An 18,738-nucleotide genomic window follows, 5' to 3' on the forward strand; every position below is an offset into this window, starting at 1 on the left:
ATAATTCTCAACACGATACTGCTAATTGAATTCAACACTTCGTTCAAAGAATTATTCACCACAATTAAATAGGATTCATTTTTGGACTGCAGGGCTGCTTCAGTTTTCACAAAGCAATCAATTTGATACACCACATTAATAAAAGAAAGGATAAGAACCATATAACCCTCTAATTAGAAGCAGAAAATCATTTGACAAAATACAGCATCCATTCTTGACAAGAACCCTCAACAAAGTATTGATAGATGGAACATACCTCAATATCATAAAGGTCATATATGAGAGACCCACAGCTAATATCATCTTCAATGGGGAAAAACTGAGAGCCCTTCCCCTATGGTCAGGAACAAGACAGAATGTCCACTCTCACCATTACCGTTTAACATAGTACTGGAAGTCCTAGCCTCAGCAATCAGACAGCAAAAAGAAAGAAAAGGCATCGAAATCAGCAAAGAAGTCCAACATTCACTTTTTGCAGACAACATGATACTCTGTATGGAAAACCCAAAAGCCTGCACCAAAAAGTTGCTAGAACTGATACATGAGTTCAACAAAGTTGCAGGATATAAAATCAACATACAGAAATCTAGTGCAATTCTATACACTGACAACAAAGCAGCAGGGAAAAAAATTGATGAATTTATCCCATTTACAATTGCACCCTAAACCACAAGATACCTAGGAATAAACCTAACTAAAGGTGCAAAAGATCTGTGCTCTGAAAACTATAGAACACTTATGAAAGAAATTGAAGAGGACACAAGGAAATGGAAAAGCATTCCATGCTCATGGATTATAAGAACTAACAGTGTTAAAATATCTATACTACCCAAATCTAATACTATATCTATACTACCCAAACCCAATATCTATACTACCAACTCCATTTCTTCACTAGTTATGAGTCTGTTCTAATTTTGTTAGAACAGTTTTAATAGTTTCAGTTTTAATAGTTTGTATGTTTGTAGTACATTTCTTTCAGATAACCTAATTTGTTGCAATCTACACATTTAAGGCAATCCCTATCAAAACACCATCAGTCTTTTTCACAGAGCTGAAACAAATAATCCTAAATTTGTATGGAGCCAGAAAAGACCATGAATAGCCAAATAAATTCTGAAAAAGAAAAACAAATCAAAACTGGAGACATCACAAGTCTGGACTTCAAGCTATATTACAAAGCTGTAGTCATCAAGACTACATCAAGTATGACACTGGAACAAAAACAGATATAGAGATCCATGGAACAGTATACAAAACCAAGAAATGAACACACAACTCTATGGTCAATTAATCTTTGACAAAGCAGGAAAGAGTATCCAATGGAAAAAAGACCATCTCTTCACCAAATGGCGTTAGGAAAACTGGACAGCAAACATGCAGAAGAATGAAAGTTGACCACTTTCTCCTACCATACACAAAAGGAAATTCAAAGGGGATGAAAGACCTCAATGTGAGATAGGAAACCAATAAAACTTTAGAGGAGAACACGGGCGGCAACCTTTGACTTCGGCCCCAGCAACTCCTTACTGGACATGTCACCAGAGGCAAGGGAAACAAAAGCAAAAACATATGATTGGGACTCTGGGCAGCCGGGGTCGGTGAAGGATCTCAAGATGGCTGGGCGAAAACTTGCTCTAAAAACCATTGACTGGGTAGCTTTTGGGAGATCATACCCCGAAACTGGAAGGCCATTGCTAACTCCCTGAAATCTTGGAATGAGATGCTTACCTCCAAGTTGGCTACTCTCCCAGAGAAACCCCCTGCTATCGACTGGGCTTACTACAAGGCCAATGTGGTGGAGGCTGGCTTGGTAGATGACTTTGAGAAGAAGTTCAATGAGGATCCTGTGCCAGAGGAGAAATACACTATTCAGGTGGACGCTGAAGAAAAAGAAGATGTAAAGTTGTGCTGAGTTTTTGTCTCTCTCAAAGGCCAGGATTGTGGAATACGAAAAACAGCTGGAGAAGCTAAGGAACATAATTCCATTTGATCAGATGACCATTGAGGACCTGAATGAAGCCTTCCAAGAAACCAAATTAGACAAGAAGAAGTATCCCTATTGGCCTCACAAGCCAATCGAAAACTTATAAACTTGAAGTGGGGAGAAAGCTCTGGCCCTCGTATTATAAACACTGGACATTAAAAATAATGGATACGGAAAAAAAAAAGAAAAACAAAACAAACAAAAAAACCCACATATGATTGGGACTTCATTAAGAGAAGCAGCTTCCACACAGCAAAGGAAACAATCAACAAAACTAAAAGGCAGTCTATGGAAGAGGAGAAGTTATTTGCAAATGCCATAGCTAATAAAGGGTTAGGATCCAAAATCTATAAAGAACAGAACTCTGAGAAACAAACTGAGGATTTTGGAGGGAAGGGTGGTGGGAGTTTGGGTGAACCTGGTGGGGGGTATTATGCAGGGCACATATCGCATGGAGCACTGGGTGTAGTGCATAGACAATGAATTATGGAACACAAAAAGGAAATAAAACAATAAAAAAAATTTAAAAAAGAACTTATTAAATTCCACACCAAAACCCAAATAATCCAGGCAAAGAATGGGCAGAAGGCATGAATAGACATTATTCTACAGAAGACTTCCCAATGGCCAACAGACACATGAAAAGTTGCTCAACATCATTCATCATCAAGGAAATACAAATCATAGCCATGGTGAGATATCCCCTCACACCTGTCAGGATGGCTAAAATTAACAATAAAAGAAAAAAAACAGGTGTTGCAAGAATGTGGGGAAGAGGAACCCTCTTGCACTGTTGATTGGAATGCAAACTGGTGCAGCCATTCTGCAAAACATTATGGAGGTTTCCTCAAAAAGTTAAAAATAAAACTACCATGCAACCTAGCAATTGCACTACTGGGTATTTACACATAGAATACAAAAATACAGATTGAAAGAATACATGCATCCCAATATTTACAATAGCATTACAACAATAGTGAAATTATGGAAGGAGCCCAAATATCCATTGACTCATGAGTGGATAAAGAAAATGTGGTACATAGATACAAGGGAATATTACACGGCTATCAAAAGAATGAAATCTTGTCATTTGTAATGATGTGGATGGAGCTAGAGTATATTATGGTAAGCAAGATAAATCAGTCAGAGAAAGACTATATCATATGATTTCACTGATATGTTGAATTTAAGAAACAAAACAGATGAACATATGGGAAGGGGGAAAACAAACCCAATAAAAAGAGAGAGAAACCAAGAGAGGCTCTAATGATAGTGACCAAAGTAAGGTTGGATGGAGGGAGATGGGTAAGGGGTGGGCTATGTCAGTGTTGGGTATTGAAAAGGGCACTTGTTGTGATGGGCGCTAGTTGTTGTATGTATATGATGAATCACTGAATTGCACTCTTGAAATCAGTATTGCACTGTACATTAAGTAGCTAGAAGTTTTTAAAAAATTAAAAAAAATGGAATCTAGAATTCAATGTAAACTTATAGCTTCTTGAAGACTGCATGAGAGAGAAATTTTCAATCTCAAGTTAATCATTTCTTAGGAAAAATAACCTTCAGAAATCATGAATTTAAAAAATAATTACACCTTATCAAATTGGAAAGTTCTGCTCTTCTAAACTTCCAAAATCTTCTAAAGATAATGATAAGAGAATGAAAGATAAGAACAGAGACAAACTGTAGGATGCTGTAGGGGAGGTGGGCAGGTGGGGCATGGATTGAATAGGTGATGGGGATTATGGAGGGCACCTGTGATGAGCCCTGGGCATTGGAGGTAAGTGATAAATCACTCAAATCTATACCTGAAACCAAATAAAATAAGATAAAATGAACCAAATTAATTAATTGGTTTATCTAAAAAAACACACTATGTAATCATTTTTAAGAGCATATGTTCTCAATTGAGGATAAAAACTATATTTCACATTTGTAATGCTAGGAACAAAGTGAAAGTTACTACTCATTTGTCAGAAACAAGAAATCTAACTTTTCCTGCTCTCCCCTCCCAAAAGAAGAAAGAATAAGAAAACAAACAGCCAGATAAAAATAGGCAAAGGCTCATATCCAGGATCTATGAAGAACTTCTCAAACTCAACACACACAAAACAGATAATCATGTCAAAAAATGGGCAGAAGACATGAACAGATACTTCTCCAATGAAGACATTCAAATAGCTATCAGACACATGAAAAAATCATCACTAGGCATCAGGGAGATTCAAATTAAAACCACATTGAGATACCACTTTACAGCAGTTAGAATGGCCAAAATTAACAAGACAGGAAACAACTGTGTGTTGGAGAGGACGTGGGGAAAGGGGAACCCTCTTATACTGTTGGTGGGAATGCAAGTCGGTGCAGCCACTTTGGAAAAATGTGGAGATTCTTTAAGAAATTAAAAATAGAGCTTCCCTATGACCCTGCAAGGGCACTACTGGTATTTACCCAAAGATACAGATGTAGTAAAAAGAAGGGCCATCTGTACCCCAATGTTCATAGCAGCAATGGCCACGGTCACCGAACTGTGGAAAGAACCAAGATTCCCTTCAATGGACGAATGGATAAGGAAGATGTGGTCCATATACACTATGGAGTACTATGCCTCCATCAGAAAGGATGAATACCCAACTTTTGTAGCAACATGGACGGGACTGGAAGAGATTATGCTGAGTGAAGTAAGTCAAGCAGAGAGAGTAAATTATCATATCGTTTCACTTATTTGTGGAGCATAAGAAATAACACGGAGGACACGGGGAGATGGAGAAGAGAAGGGAGTTGAGGGAAATTGGAGGGGGAGATGAACCATGAGAGACTATGGACTCTGAGAAACAATCTGAGGGTTTTGAAGGGGTGGGGGGATGGGAAGTTGGGCCAGCCTGGCGGTGGGTATTGTGGAGGGCAGGTATTGCATGGAGCACTGGGTGTGGTGCATAAACAATGAATTCTAGTACACTGAAAAGTAATTAAAAAAATGGGCAAAAATTTGAATCAACACTTTACCATAAAAGAAACAAACTGAGGGTTGCTGGAGGGGAGGTGGGGAGGGATAGGGTGGCTGGGTGATGGACATTGGGAAGGGTACGTGCTATGGTAAGTGCTGTGAATTGTGTAAGACTGATGATTCACAGACCTGTAACAAATAATACATCATATGTTAATAAAAAAAGAAAAAAAAACCACATGGGTGACCAAAAAACGCATTGAAAATATGGTTAGAATTTTTTATTCATTAGTAAAATACTAAAAGCACATTTAATTATAGTACACTCTTATGAAAATGGCTTTAAAAACTACAGTATTAAACGTTGGAGAGATGCAAACAATGGAACTTTCATACACTGTGGATGGGAATGCAAAATGATATATGCACCTTGCAAAAGCAGCTTGTAGTTTGCCTGTGGATAAAGAAATTAAGACCCAGAAGTTTAAACTTGCCAGAGAGCACATAGCTAACTCAGACTCGGATCTAATTCAAGATACTGTTTGCTTTCCAGGATACCACATTGTCCTTCTCTTGAAAAGGAAGGAATCACATAGAAATGCATACAGAATTTTTTTGAATAGTGATAGTTTTAATTACTTTTGGCACTGGCTTCCAGACAAAATATGCAGGATAGTGACTGAACGATTTGCAGCCTTACTTCCTTAATTTGTGTGAGTTGCAGAAATAGACTATAGAGATACTTGCTTTTTAGTCTTTATCAGGAGTACCGATATTCTCTTATTCCACCAAACTGTCCTCATAACATGACAGCCTCATAACATAACATGACAGTGAAAAGGAGAGGTGGAGGGTCCGATGTACCTCATTCTTGTGCACCCAATACTCTGACATCATATCAGTTAAAAACTGAAATGTGGGTATAGCCCATAAAGGAGCAAAGATAAATAAAATCTTTAAAAAAATTAAAAAGAAAAGAGCAAAGATACTCTGAAGTGAAAGAGGAAGATTAGGACTTTCCAAGTCTGGGTCTTTATAAGAAAAAGCTATTGTACTTGTCTTCTGTTGTTGTTCCTATTATCAGGTGGCCAGAGAAGTAATTTTCTTCTCACAAATAGAAGGCATGAGTTTGGAACAGTCAGAAGGAGCTATCTGCTTTGCAGCCAGGCTTGCACATTTTCCAGCCTTTAACACTTTCCATTCAATTGACCTGAAACAGGAGCATATAAATGATGTAAAAAAAATCCATAAATGCAGAGATAATAGAAAATATTGGTCCAAAACTAAGGTAGTATGTCTTTTCCTTCCTTATAGAAACTCAACGTTTGTACCCTAGGCTATCCCAGAGAGGGACTTATAAAGAAGAGAGGTATGCAGTTAGAAAGCCTCTTTCTCTCCACAGAGTCCTTTTCTGAGCTTAAGTCCTTCGGAGGTGTGCATGGAGTTGGTGTGTTTGTGTACACATGTATATATGTATGTATGTGTGTGTATATGCCTATATACATATGTGTGCATGTTTTTCCTCTATACTTTCAGGAGTGCAAATCCCTGTCTGTGAATATAGAAATTACTAGTTAGTATCTATTTTAGAAACTTACATTTTGAGGAAAGGTAGTGAGTTATCTTCCCATGTCCAGGTACTTTTAATTCCTTTACAGGACAGTCCAATCCAAGTGAAATAGGACACCTGATTTGGAATGAAGTTCTGTAAAAGAAGGAACACATTTTGTGAGAAAAAAATCTTTTTAAGTTTCTGAAATTAAGTAATAATCTTGTTAATATTATTTTGTAATTGTGAATAACAAAAGCATACAATTAATTTCATCCTGATTCTATTTAAATTACAAAATAATGGATTTCAATTATTGATATTTTATTAAAAACAGAGGCAAGATTGAGACATAAAATAAGGGTCTCTTAGTTTAACTATGTTTATTTCTTAATTTCCTTTCAGAACTCATTCCTGCAGCTCAAAGATGAGTTCTTTGCAAAGTCTGGTTTTAGGCATGCCTAAAGACCATGTTTGCCTTTAAGAGAAAGCCCTGTTGCATGGAGAATTTGCAGACTGCTTTCTTTCCTTATGTCAGAAACCTACTTCCTGAAAACTATTAGTTAGATCTTAGCAAAGAAACTGTATGAAAAAAAGGCAAACTGACAAGAAAAAGAGTTTCACAAGTGCTAATCATTATTTAGAGGAGGATAAGACATTTGTGTTTGAGAGTGATGGAAAAGAAAGCTCAAACCTTGGGGAGAGAGCTTTTGAATAGACTTCCCCTGGTGTAGCTGGCATGGAGGTGGATTTCAACTGTTATTACTACACAATTCTAAGGATTTTGAAACATCAGAGCATTGGGAACCTTGTGGTGCACAGATCAATGTGGTTCATATGAAAAAATAAAACAAAACATCTTCTGTTCCTGCCTAACTCTGACTTCTAGGGTTAAAAAGGGCATAGAGCTGGTCACTGAATTAAATAATCTCTTTTAAAAAATGCTCTGATAGTTTTTGCTTCAACTACTGGGACAGATGAATTTGAGTTTGATGCATTAAAAGGACTGCATGTAGACTTATTCAATATTTTAAATATTTCTCTATATTTGTGTCTTCATTTCATTATTTGAAGAGTTGGCTTTTTCAGGCAACTTAAAGAGATCACAGGAAATAAGAAGAAATGTGGTATTCTTAATATCACTCATATCTAGGTTTTTAGGTATTGAGATTTACTGTAATATATTAAGCAATCTGGCTATCCTTAGGATGTTTGTTAAAAATGGGATCTAAAATTTGAACATATTTTGACAGTCTCTGTTTTTACTATAGGTATGTAACAAGTGGGAACTTACTTTCATTCCATTAAATGAAAGCATATGAATCATGTCAGGTAGAATACAGATATTTCATTTTTTATTTTCATAATTTTTAAATTTTATTGTTAATTATTTCCTAATCTCATGAGATTTTGAGAATGCCATTTCCCCCCACCCCCAATCTTCAAGGTATCTACTAAATCCCAGGTTTAAACTGATCCAGAAAATATGTATAAGATTTAGCATTTGAGTTTTCTATGAGTTTTGTCTGACACAGGGTAGAGTATAGGAGTTAATGAGATGCTGACACCAGTGGAAACTGTGTGCGGGGTATATCTAATGTCACATGATCATTGGCTATCTTTCCTCTGACATGGTCTCTCTGAGAGCCAGTGAATCATATCAGCAGGTACCTCCTAGATCAAAGCAGAGGTGAAAGGCCCGCAGAGCCAGGACATCGCAGCTGTGTTCCTGACCAAGCTATTTGTCGGGGTGGTAAAATCCCAAGGCCCGGAAGCAGGTATTGCAGCCAGAGAGCTTGTGTGCCCCTTGCCTGTGCTGTCCCATTGTGGAGCAAAGAGGGATAAAGTAGAATCTGCTACAGGAAAGCTATGTGTGAAGTTGGGAGGGTTTTGGAATGTTGCAAGAAACAATTGACTTTGGGATCCACGTTAATTCATATGTAATGTTAACTTTATTCTACAAGTGAAGACATGAATGGATCAGAATGAGAGTGGGTCAAAATATTTCCTAGGCAGAATATGATATTTTAAATTCTTAGATGATTTAAGAATGATTTAATTCTTTTTTAGACAATATAAAATGTGTTCTCCCCTTATCTCTCAAGATATTACTTAACTGGTTAGCAATAAATTATCCAATGGTTAAGTTCTTTCATCTTTCAGTTAAGTGTAATTAAAAATGTTTGATGCTTTGATAACATGATTTTTTTAAATCAAAATAAATCCAGGTTTATATTTGCAAATTTATTTTCTTATTATTTTGTTATACAGACATTCAATTAAAATACAACTAAGGAAATCCAATTAGGGAAGAACATATGACCTTAACACAAAATTTAGCTTATAATTTGGCACTTTGGTAGAGAGTATTTATTGAAAATCCAATTGAAGTGTGTTCATAAATTTTATCAATATTTGGTAACTGTTCAAACCATGTTTCCTGACATTCTAAAGTAACTGAATGGTGAAATTTAAAAAAAAATTTTTTTTAAAGATTTTGTTTATTTATTTGATAGAGAAAGATCACAAGTAGGCAGAAAGGCAGGCAGAGAGAGAGAGAGGAAGAAGCAGGATCCCTGCCGAGCAGAGAGCCTGATGCGGGGCTCGATCCCAGGATCCCTAGATCATGACCTGAGCTGAAGGCAGAGGCTTTAATCCACTGAGCCACCCAGGTGTCCCGAGTGGTGAAATATTAAGATATTTTAAAAACCCGAGTTTCAAATCTTTTAGGAACAATTATTTAGTTCTTTCTACACTTACCAAAAATATTCTCTTGGGAAAAATATTTTCTGCACTTTAATTACCATATATATGTATTTTTTAAATTCTACAGGAGAGAATATATTAGGTAATCTTTGGAAGGTATTGTTCATATGAGTTACTTGTAGGTGAAGGATCATACACTTGGATAAATATAAATTAGCTATATGTATATATAATATACACACTTGAACAAAATACATATTTATATAAATCATATTTAAGTATAATATTTTAATAATTTATTTATCTGAACCAGACTATATTTAATTTATTTTGTACCTATTTATTTACTATATTTATAAGATTTATATTTATTTTAATTAAAGACTATCATTTACTTGCTGTCTGACCTTGGGAGTGCTGTTTATGTTCTTGGAGCCTCAGTGTTCCTCATCTACAAATAGAAATGACCACTGTGCAGCACTGCTGTTAGAGTTACAAGTTATGCCTCCCTGGTATAATGTTACTTCTGTAACTCACTTTCCTTGGGCCCCATGATTTCTGCATTTTCCTTACACTCTGAAAACAGGGTCGTGACCCAGTGATTATAAAGTTCAAGCGATAATGTAGATGAATGAATGAGGTCTGACATAAGCCATGTGGCAGATGTGGAGTTTGTCAAACTGGGATGTGTGTGTCTTTACTAAAGAGGGAGTTACTGAATTTGGTGTCAATAAAGTTACCACTTGGGCAGAAAACAGGCATTAAGTGATCAGACATAATTTTCCAATAAGTCAGATTTTTAGGTGAGTATGGAATACATACATTTTTAAATTTGGCAAATTAAAAAAAAAGTGAAACATAACATGCCCATAAGCAGTAGTGGACGATTATTTAATAGTGTAGAATCTCTGTTTAAGTCATTACAAAGAGAAATGTAAAAAAAAAGAAATTCCCTAATAGTCCCAGATAAATATTTACTTTAACTTGTTTATTTCAGATGCTCATGCTTGTCATTTGTTTAGCTGTCGCTGTTACTTCACGATAAATAATGTTATTTTCATGCCTTATGAAACATTGCATAGGACTTGAGCTGTGTCCTTGCGGTAGCCCTCAAAAATGAGCGAGGAGAGAGTGACATATGCAGAGCTGAATTTACCCTGTGCAAGGAGACAGAAGGGTGAAAGACGTGCAATGAATAAAAGGAGAGGTAAAGGTTTTTCAGTTTGTTTTCTTGTTTTCTGAAAACATTATGATGCCAAGTAAGAAAAAGTGAAATCATGATAATTGTGTCTATACATTTTGATATTACATTCCAGGACCCTGGAATCATAACCTGAGCCAAAGGCAGAGGCTTTAACCCACTGAGCCACCCAGGTGTCCCAGGTACACAGTTCTTATGAGAACAGTGAACCAGAGGGGAAAATGAGATGTTATAACCACTGAACTTCTGCTGAACCCTTGTAAATCATAAAGTCCTATAGAAATGTTGGGGCACCTGGGTGGCTCAGTGGTTAAGCCTCTGCCTTTGGCTCGGGACATGGTCTCAGGGTCCTGGAATCAAACCCCGCATTGGGCTCTCTGCTCAGTGGGGAGCCTGCTTCCCCCTTTTTCTCTGCCTGCTGTTCTGCCTACTTGTGATCTCTCTCTCTGTCAAATAAATAAATAAAAATCGATTAAAAAAAAAAGAAATGTTAGTAATTATGATGCTGTTGATAATAATACTGAGGATGATGATTTTATTATTTTACTATCACTTAGGTTTTATACCACACGAAATAGTGTAAGCAATAGCCGTAATGGCAGAAAATTTGGCTGAAATGTACAATGAGACTTTCATATATATTTATCTTTATGTTTTGTGTAGAAGGAGGTATTCCATATGATCAGAGATGGGAAAACTCTTTGCTTGAATATTATATTCCTTATCATACTATAATAGTGCTTAAATCACAGAGGAATATAGAATTGATCTATTTTCTAGATCATTTTTTATAGATTTCACATGAATTTTTTAAAAAATTGCACAGAATACTTGTTTTTAATATCTATGTCTTGATGTTTATTATTCTTTGTTTCATTCATTCAACAATAATTTTTAGTATCTTTTCTGGGTCAGGAGCTGTGTATGGCACTAAAGATACAGGAATTTTTAAAAAGTCAGCTCTCAATGAACTCAGTTTAAGGGGAATTTTTTTTTTTTAAAGATTTTATTTATTTATTTGACAGAGAGAGATTACAAGTAAGCAGAGAGGCAGGCAGAGAGAGGAGGAAGCAGGCTCCCTGCTGAGCAGAAAGCCCGATGTGGGGCTCGAACCCATGACCTGGGATCATGACCTGAGCCGAAGGCAGCGGCTTAACCCACTGAGCCACCCAGGCGCCCCAAAGGGGAATTTTTTTTAATGAAACAGTTTTTAATAAAATATTATTAGTGCTGGGATAATGGCATGAAGATATCAGATGGATGGGATATTCCATGCTGAGGTCCAGAAAGCTTTCTTTCAAAAGATCGTGATTGACACGATATGAAAGATGGGTAGGATGTAATCAAGAAACTCATGGTAGATAAGACTCTTGCAGGCAGAACAACATGGACAGAAGATCATATTGGTGTATGAGGAGAATACAGTTTTGGGGCAAATAGAAGAAGTAGAAATAGGTTTCAATAGGTATGAAATTTATGATACTTTTAATACCATGTTAAAACATTTTAGGTCTCTTCTAAAAACAAAGCAAAGAAAAACTACTGGAAGATTTTACCTGAGGACAAAACAGGACTCATGCCCCATGAGCAGATCGAGATTTTGGAAAGGTCAATCTGAATAGACTGAAAATGAGTGAGCGAAGAAGATAGAAGGATATTTCAGGAATCAGGGTTAGTTAGAATGACTGGATTAGTGTCTTAAAAGAAGTAATGAAGGCTAGGGTTCACATATGGGAAATATTTAATATGTAGAATTGTTAGCATATGCCTTTTACTGATTGTGTGAGGGAGACAAGTTAATCAGTGATACCATTTGACATCGAGCTCTACACCTTGGTGAATATATTACACAAACGTTATAGAAAACACAAGAGGGATTTTAGGCTATGACTAAGCATGTGTGTGTGTGTGTGTGTGTGTGTGTGTGTGTGTGTGAATAATGGTGAAGAGTGAGGAGCTGGTTGCATATCATTGAAGATGACCAGAAAGGATTAGATTAGTCTAAGTCTTCTAGAATGACTTTTGGCAGTAGACAGAGACCATCCACACATATAGGGTAGGATTTAAAGTCTGGAGATCAAGAGAGATGCCTAGATTAGAGATATGAATTGTGGATACAACAAATAATGTAGCAAGTATTCAAAAACATAGTAGAGGAAAGTAGAAGCTAGACTACGTTTCACCCTGTAAAACTGGGGAGAGTAGATTATGCTAGAAGAACAAGGGTGAGGAAGATGATTCTTAGGATAATTCGACATTTAGAAGTAAGTGTAAGAGGAGCAAAGAGTGAAAAACAGTGATGGTTTGGTTAAACAAGGAGGGGATCCAAAACATTATGACATCCTGTGGAGAGGAGGCTAAAGATAGTTACAGATTCCAAGCAGCACAGAAAGATGAAGTATTATAATAGTGAAATGTATGCTTATTATATTTGGCAGGAGAGAGGCCACTAATGACATTTTCTAGAGTAGATTCAGTAAATTGTGGGTTGGGTCAAAGCTTGATTACAATGACTGAAATTTATTCAAACATTAGGAAACTGAGACAGCAAGTACAGAAAATTAATTTTTGAATTAGGGCTAAGCAAAAAATTCACCAAGTGTTGAAAATACGTGGATGTATATGCTCTCATACATTATAAAGGGACTATAAACTGACACGATCACTTTGTCAGTTCGGTCTTATCTCCTAAAGCTGAGCATGACCCAGTCATTCTCAGCCTAAGTATATGTCCAACAGATACGCTTGCATGTGCACAGACATGTACATCTACAGGCTGTTCAGTGCCATTCATAGTATCAAACACCTCAGAACTACACAAATGACCATTAATGGGAGAGTAAATGAAACCTCTGCAATTGATTTCTCAATGCAGTTTATGTAGCAGTTGAAACAAACTGCTGTGGTATACAACAATATGGATGAAATTCAAGAAGGTAATATGAAATGAGACAGGAGCAAGAGCACCAAAGTTCTTGTATATCCTTATATTTTCTTATAAGATTAAGTCATTAAAAGCAAATAAAATAAATACAGTGACCATAAAAGTATATGTAAAATGTATCAAGGCTGTGTTTGTAATGGACTTTAGTTGCACTGCTTGAGGTAGGTAGGAAGATGAGATGAAATAAAATATAGAAGTAGATAGATGTAATGGTTTAGGTGCTAGCTACCATTTGGGTGCTAACAAATGAAGTAAATACATAAAAAAATAAAAGTTCTGAGAACAATGTTAAGTGTCTCATGAATGAAGTTTATGAACAACCTTATTCGATCCCCAATCCAAGATTTAGGAAAACAATTCTGTTACAAAAAAGATGAAGAACAAAGGACAGGAAATTTTGTGGGGAGGGGTGACTTGAGATGAGTGTATGCAGAAGAAGAGAACCATGAGAAGGGAAATGTTGAGGGTTCAAGAGAAAAATATAGTAGTCGGAGATCAGGATCACCAAAGAGTCAATAGGGGATGAAATCCACACATGGGGTGAGAATTTCTGTCTTGCCCAAAAAAAAGCATTTTTTTTTTTCCTGGACAGGGTGAGGGATACCTGTGTATTTATTGGAGGATAAGAAGGAAGTTGAGTGGAACATATACTTGTTGGTTACTGTTTCCATGTGAAATACCAAGTGAGGCCATCTTCTGAGAGGAGAGTCAAGGAGGTGCACTTGATAATTTAGGAAAAGTATAAATACTTGAAATAGCTGTTGAACTGAGAAAAGAGAGTGACTCAATAACTATATTGTGTAATGTTGAGGTAAACTAGTGATGAAAAGCATTAAGTGTTGGTCAGCATTAAACTATATGTGTACAATTTTTAGTGTTTTGAATCTGACTTTCAGAAGCTTATGCAGAGATGAGATGGTAAATGACAGGAATGTCCAGGTTTGTTTTGATTTTTGATTTCTTAATTTTCTTTTTTTATTATATTCAATTAGCCAGCACACAGTACATCATACGTACTGTTGCAGTGCTCAATGATTCATTAGTTGCATGTAACACTGACTATTCATCCTAACACATAGTATCCATCCTCCAGTTACCCCGTCTCCCTACCTGCGCCCTTCTGTACCCTCAGTTTGTTTCACAGAGTCCAGAGTCTCTCATGTTTTGTCTCTCTCTCTCTCTGATTTCTTCCCATTCAGTTTTCCCTCCCTTGGCCTATGTTCCTCCACACCATGGAATATTACTCAGCCATCAGAAAACATGACTACCCATCAACAGGGATGGAACTGGAGGGGATTATGCTAAGTGAAATAAGCCAAGCAGAGAAAGACAATTATCATATGGTTTCACTTAATGTGGAACATAAGGATTTTTCTTTGCTTAGTAAGTAGCTTCACACCTAACATGGGGCTTTAACTGAAAACACTGAGATCAATAGTCTCTTGCTGTCCCCACTGAGCCAGCCATGCGTCCCAATGAAGTTGGCTATTTTTAGACATGCATAAAGTCTATGTTGTAAGCTTCTTGGAGGTCCTGCCAAAACAGTTTTGTACCATGTGTCCTTGGATAGCCAGCAAGGAAGGGACAAGGGAAGTGATTAGTCACAAGAACTTCTAATATTTAGGTACCAGAGGTCTTAACGTGTCTTGCTTTTTCAAATTTATTTACTTCTTTTAGAGTGAGAGATGTGAGAGCGCTGGAGGAGGGCCAGAGGAGAGACTCTCAAGCAAGCCCCATGCTGTGAGTGGTGCTGGTGGGGGAGTTTGAATCCAGGACCCTAAGATCATGACCAGAGTGAAACCAAGAATTGGAAGCTTAAACAAGTGAACCACTCAGGCACCCCTTAATGTGCTTTTTAAAGATTTTATTTATTTATCTGACAGACAGAGATCACAAGCAGACAGAGAGGCAGGCAGAGAGAGAGAGGGAAGCAGGCTCCCTGCTGAGCAGAGAGCCTGATGTGGGACTCGATCCCAGGACCCTGAGATCATGACCCGAGCCGAAGGCAGCGGCTTAACCCACTGAGCCACCCAGGCGCCCCCTTAATGTGCTTTTTAAATTCAGATCCAGTATATGAACATTGGAATGGATGGGTGAATTGAAGCAATAGTTGTATTTATTGCAACTGACTACAGTAAGAGACTGTACAATGGATGTTCTTGGATTTTTACAAGTAGACATTGAATTTCTTTGAATGATGGTGGGTCATAGCAGATTTAGAAATGAACATTCTCATTTGTGTAACAAATTCTTAAAGGATTTTTCTTTTAATGCTCACAGACTGAAAGAGCCATATACTTCTTGTATTTTCACTTGTTTTTTGTGAGTCTTCGGAAGGTATTTTATTTCTCTCAGAGATTTTTAACTTTCTTTTTAGATATTAGAAGGAGTCATCTGAGCTCTTATTCCATGTACATTCAATGAATCAATTATAAGTTTTTCTAGGGGGGAGCCAAATCCCTGTATTTAGTTTTACATGCAAATACTAAGTGAGAAATTATATACTGAATACTCAATTTCAACAACTTTGAGATCTTTATTTAAAATGTAGATGGCATAGAAACTAGTAATATAGTTGATTTCCTGTTTACATTTTCTGTTTTATGAAAGCTGATTACTGTTTTATGTACTTAACAAATAATAGATAGCAAGTTAAACTTGTCTAATAAAAATCTGTTTTATGTTCTGACACTTCATACTATTTTATCCTAACATTTTCTCTGATTGTACTTTCATTTGTTGGACAGCATTCACCATGTAATTTAGAATTAGAGTAAATGATTATACTAAATTGACTATTAAAGGCATTCATGACCTTAATTTTCTAATATGGGTTGAAGTTTTTCAGAGGGGTTCTGGAAACACAATGCAAATATGAAAGGCATAAAAGACAAAAATGCTTCCTTTAGAGAAGTTGAAGATGACTCAATTTTACCATCTATTTCAGGTATGTACTGAATACTTAAACTGATAGTTCACAGATTTGTTTTTCATGGAATCATCCCTTTTTGTTCCATTTCAATATATAATTTTAAAACTTTACATTGTACTTCATCAGGTCCTTTAATCTTGTCACCTTTTAGAATCAAACCCATTTTCTTTATTACAGGTAATTGAACTCTTGACTTTCACAAAGTCAGGTTGGTTTGATTATTTGAGTAATTTATCTCCATCAATGAGTTCTCCCCAATATAGGTCACTTATGATTAATACCATCCCCGTAATTCTTTTGGTGGATTTCTCCCTGCAGGGAGAACTGTTCCATGTTGCCGCAATGTATTTGCCCTTGAGAAGTCAGGATTTTTCAGTGCAATCCTAACCATGGTATGAGGTCTGTCAGAGACAGTCCCTGGTTCCACAATTTGACCCAAGAACTATTCCCCATATTAGACTTTTGGGATACAGAAATACCACTTATTTTTCTGGTCATTCTGTCTGAATGAAGCAATGAAATATATAGAAGGTGCAAGTCTCCAAGTATTCTTGTGATTGAAGATCATGGTGGATTTTGTTTTCAAGATAAATACTATATCATACTTCAGGAAAAAAAGTACTGCTGTGGAAAAAGCTGTTAATATTTTTCAAGAGAGAGGAGTAAGGAGTCATGCCAAGACATGCATTCTAGCCTTATTAAGATTGATAATAAAGACAAGCAGGTATGTCTACTTCATAAAACTTGAGTAAATGCTTTTTATGTCAAGTTCCTATATCCTGAATTAAGGTAATTGTTTAGACTTTCCTCCAGTATTATTTGGCCACATTAAAAAAAAAAGTTTTATTGATTTATTTTAGGGAGAGAGAGAGAGCAGAGCAAGGGGGGTAGTTTATGAGCTAGGTGTGCGGGGGGGCAGTGGAAGGGCAGTGGGAGAGGGAGAAGCAGGCTCCTGGGCTGAGCAGGGAGCAGGGAGCACCCAGGGTCTTGGGATCATGACCTGAGCCCATGGTAGACACTGAACCAACTGAGCCACCCTGCTGCCCTTTGGCCACTTTGTTATGAAGCACTTGTTAATTGGTACAAATTGCTCTGTAGGGGAGACTCAGAGCTAACAGAGACCCAGAAGAACTCTTTAACCCAAGAGAATTGTCTCTGTTGTGTGTGCCATGGACTGATTTTCAGTCCTTTTATTGTATGTGTTGCATGTTCAAATTTAGTATACACTAGGCAATTCAGTATTTAGTTTCTCGGGGCTGATAACAGGGTAAAAGAAAAAGTGCCTTCAATTGTTTGAGCATTCTGAAAAAGACCGTTTCTCATTGTACTGAGTTCTGTTCCTTTATCAGGATTTGGGAGGGATCACACCTTAAAGGAAGCTGAGTCTCTCACTTTCATGGCCCTGGGAAAAAGGAAGAAAAATGAAGAGTTTGACTGTAACTGGAATGATTCTCTAAAAATAATTTTTTCTTTTACTTATCATCTAGAATGACAAAGGAAGCATCTCTTTTCTGGAAAAGAACATCTCGATCACATTTGTCATTCCTCGTAGAATTGGGTATGTTAAGTCAGCAGATTGGATTCTGTAGTTTTCCTTCAAATGATTCCGTTTAGGCACTGAATTCCAGTTACACTGCTTAGTGCTAATAATGCAATTTCTATTAGTCTCTTGTGAAGGAATACTTAAAAACTTAATGTTAAACAACAACAACAACATTCAGAGGTGTATGGCTGGCTCATTTGGTCAGTAGTGGGTGTGATGCTTGATGTTGGAGTTGTGAGTCAAGACCCATGTTAGGTGTAGAGCTTACTTAAAAAAAGGGGGGAGGTTGTGCCTGGGTGGCTCCGTCAGTTAAACTGTCTTGCCTTTGGCTAAGGTCATGATCCTGGGGTCCTAGGATCAAGCCCCACATCAGGCTCCCTGCTCAGCGGGGAGTCTGATTCTCTCTCTCCCTCTCCCCCTCCTCATGCACTTGCTCAATCTCTCTCTCAAATGAATAAATTAAAAAAAAAAAACCCAGCATTACTCTTACACTAATGGTTAAAGATTCTAGTCTTTTTCTGCTTTACCATGCCCAAGAGTGTAATGAAAGCAGTGCCTTAAATCCATTGACACTGAAAACTGAGATTGGCTTTTGTATATTTGTATATACCCCTAAATCTAACAAAATTATGTGAGTGAAAGAAGCAATGAACATTTAATCTCAGTGTTTCCTTGGAGATCTGGAAATAATAGACTATAGTTTTGTGATGCTTAAATAATACCCACCCACTTTTTCTACTCTAAAAGATGCACTATTAAGATTTTTTTCTTATACAATTTAATTACAGTGAAAAAAATACTGGAGTGAGTGTGTGTGTGTGTTGAGAGAGAGAGAGAGGGAGAGAGGAAGATTAGATTACATTGCTTTTAGGAAAGAACATTAATTTGTTGCTTAACATTTGGATCCATAAGAAATATTTAATGTGAAT

General features: G+C 36.8%; 1 pseudogene; it reads left to right on the forward strand.

Annotated features, from left to right (window-relative positions):
• The first annotated feature begins 1,588 nt into the window (after nucleotides 1-1,588).
• Nucleotides 1,589-2,171, forward strand: LOC125107291 (ATP synthase subunit d, mitochondrial-like; annotated as a pseudogene).
• Nucleotides 2,172-18,738: the final 16,567 nt, after the last annotated feature.

The sequence above is a fragment of the Lutra lutra genome, chromosome 8, assembly GCF_902655055.1.
Source record: "Lutra lutra chromosome 8, mLutLut1.2, whole genome shotgun sequence".
NCBI classification, from domain to species: Eukaryota; Metazoa; Chordata; class Mammalia; order Carnivora; family Mustelidae; genus Lutra; species Lutra lutra.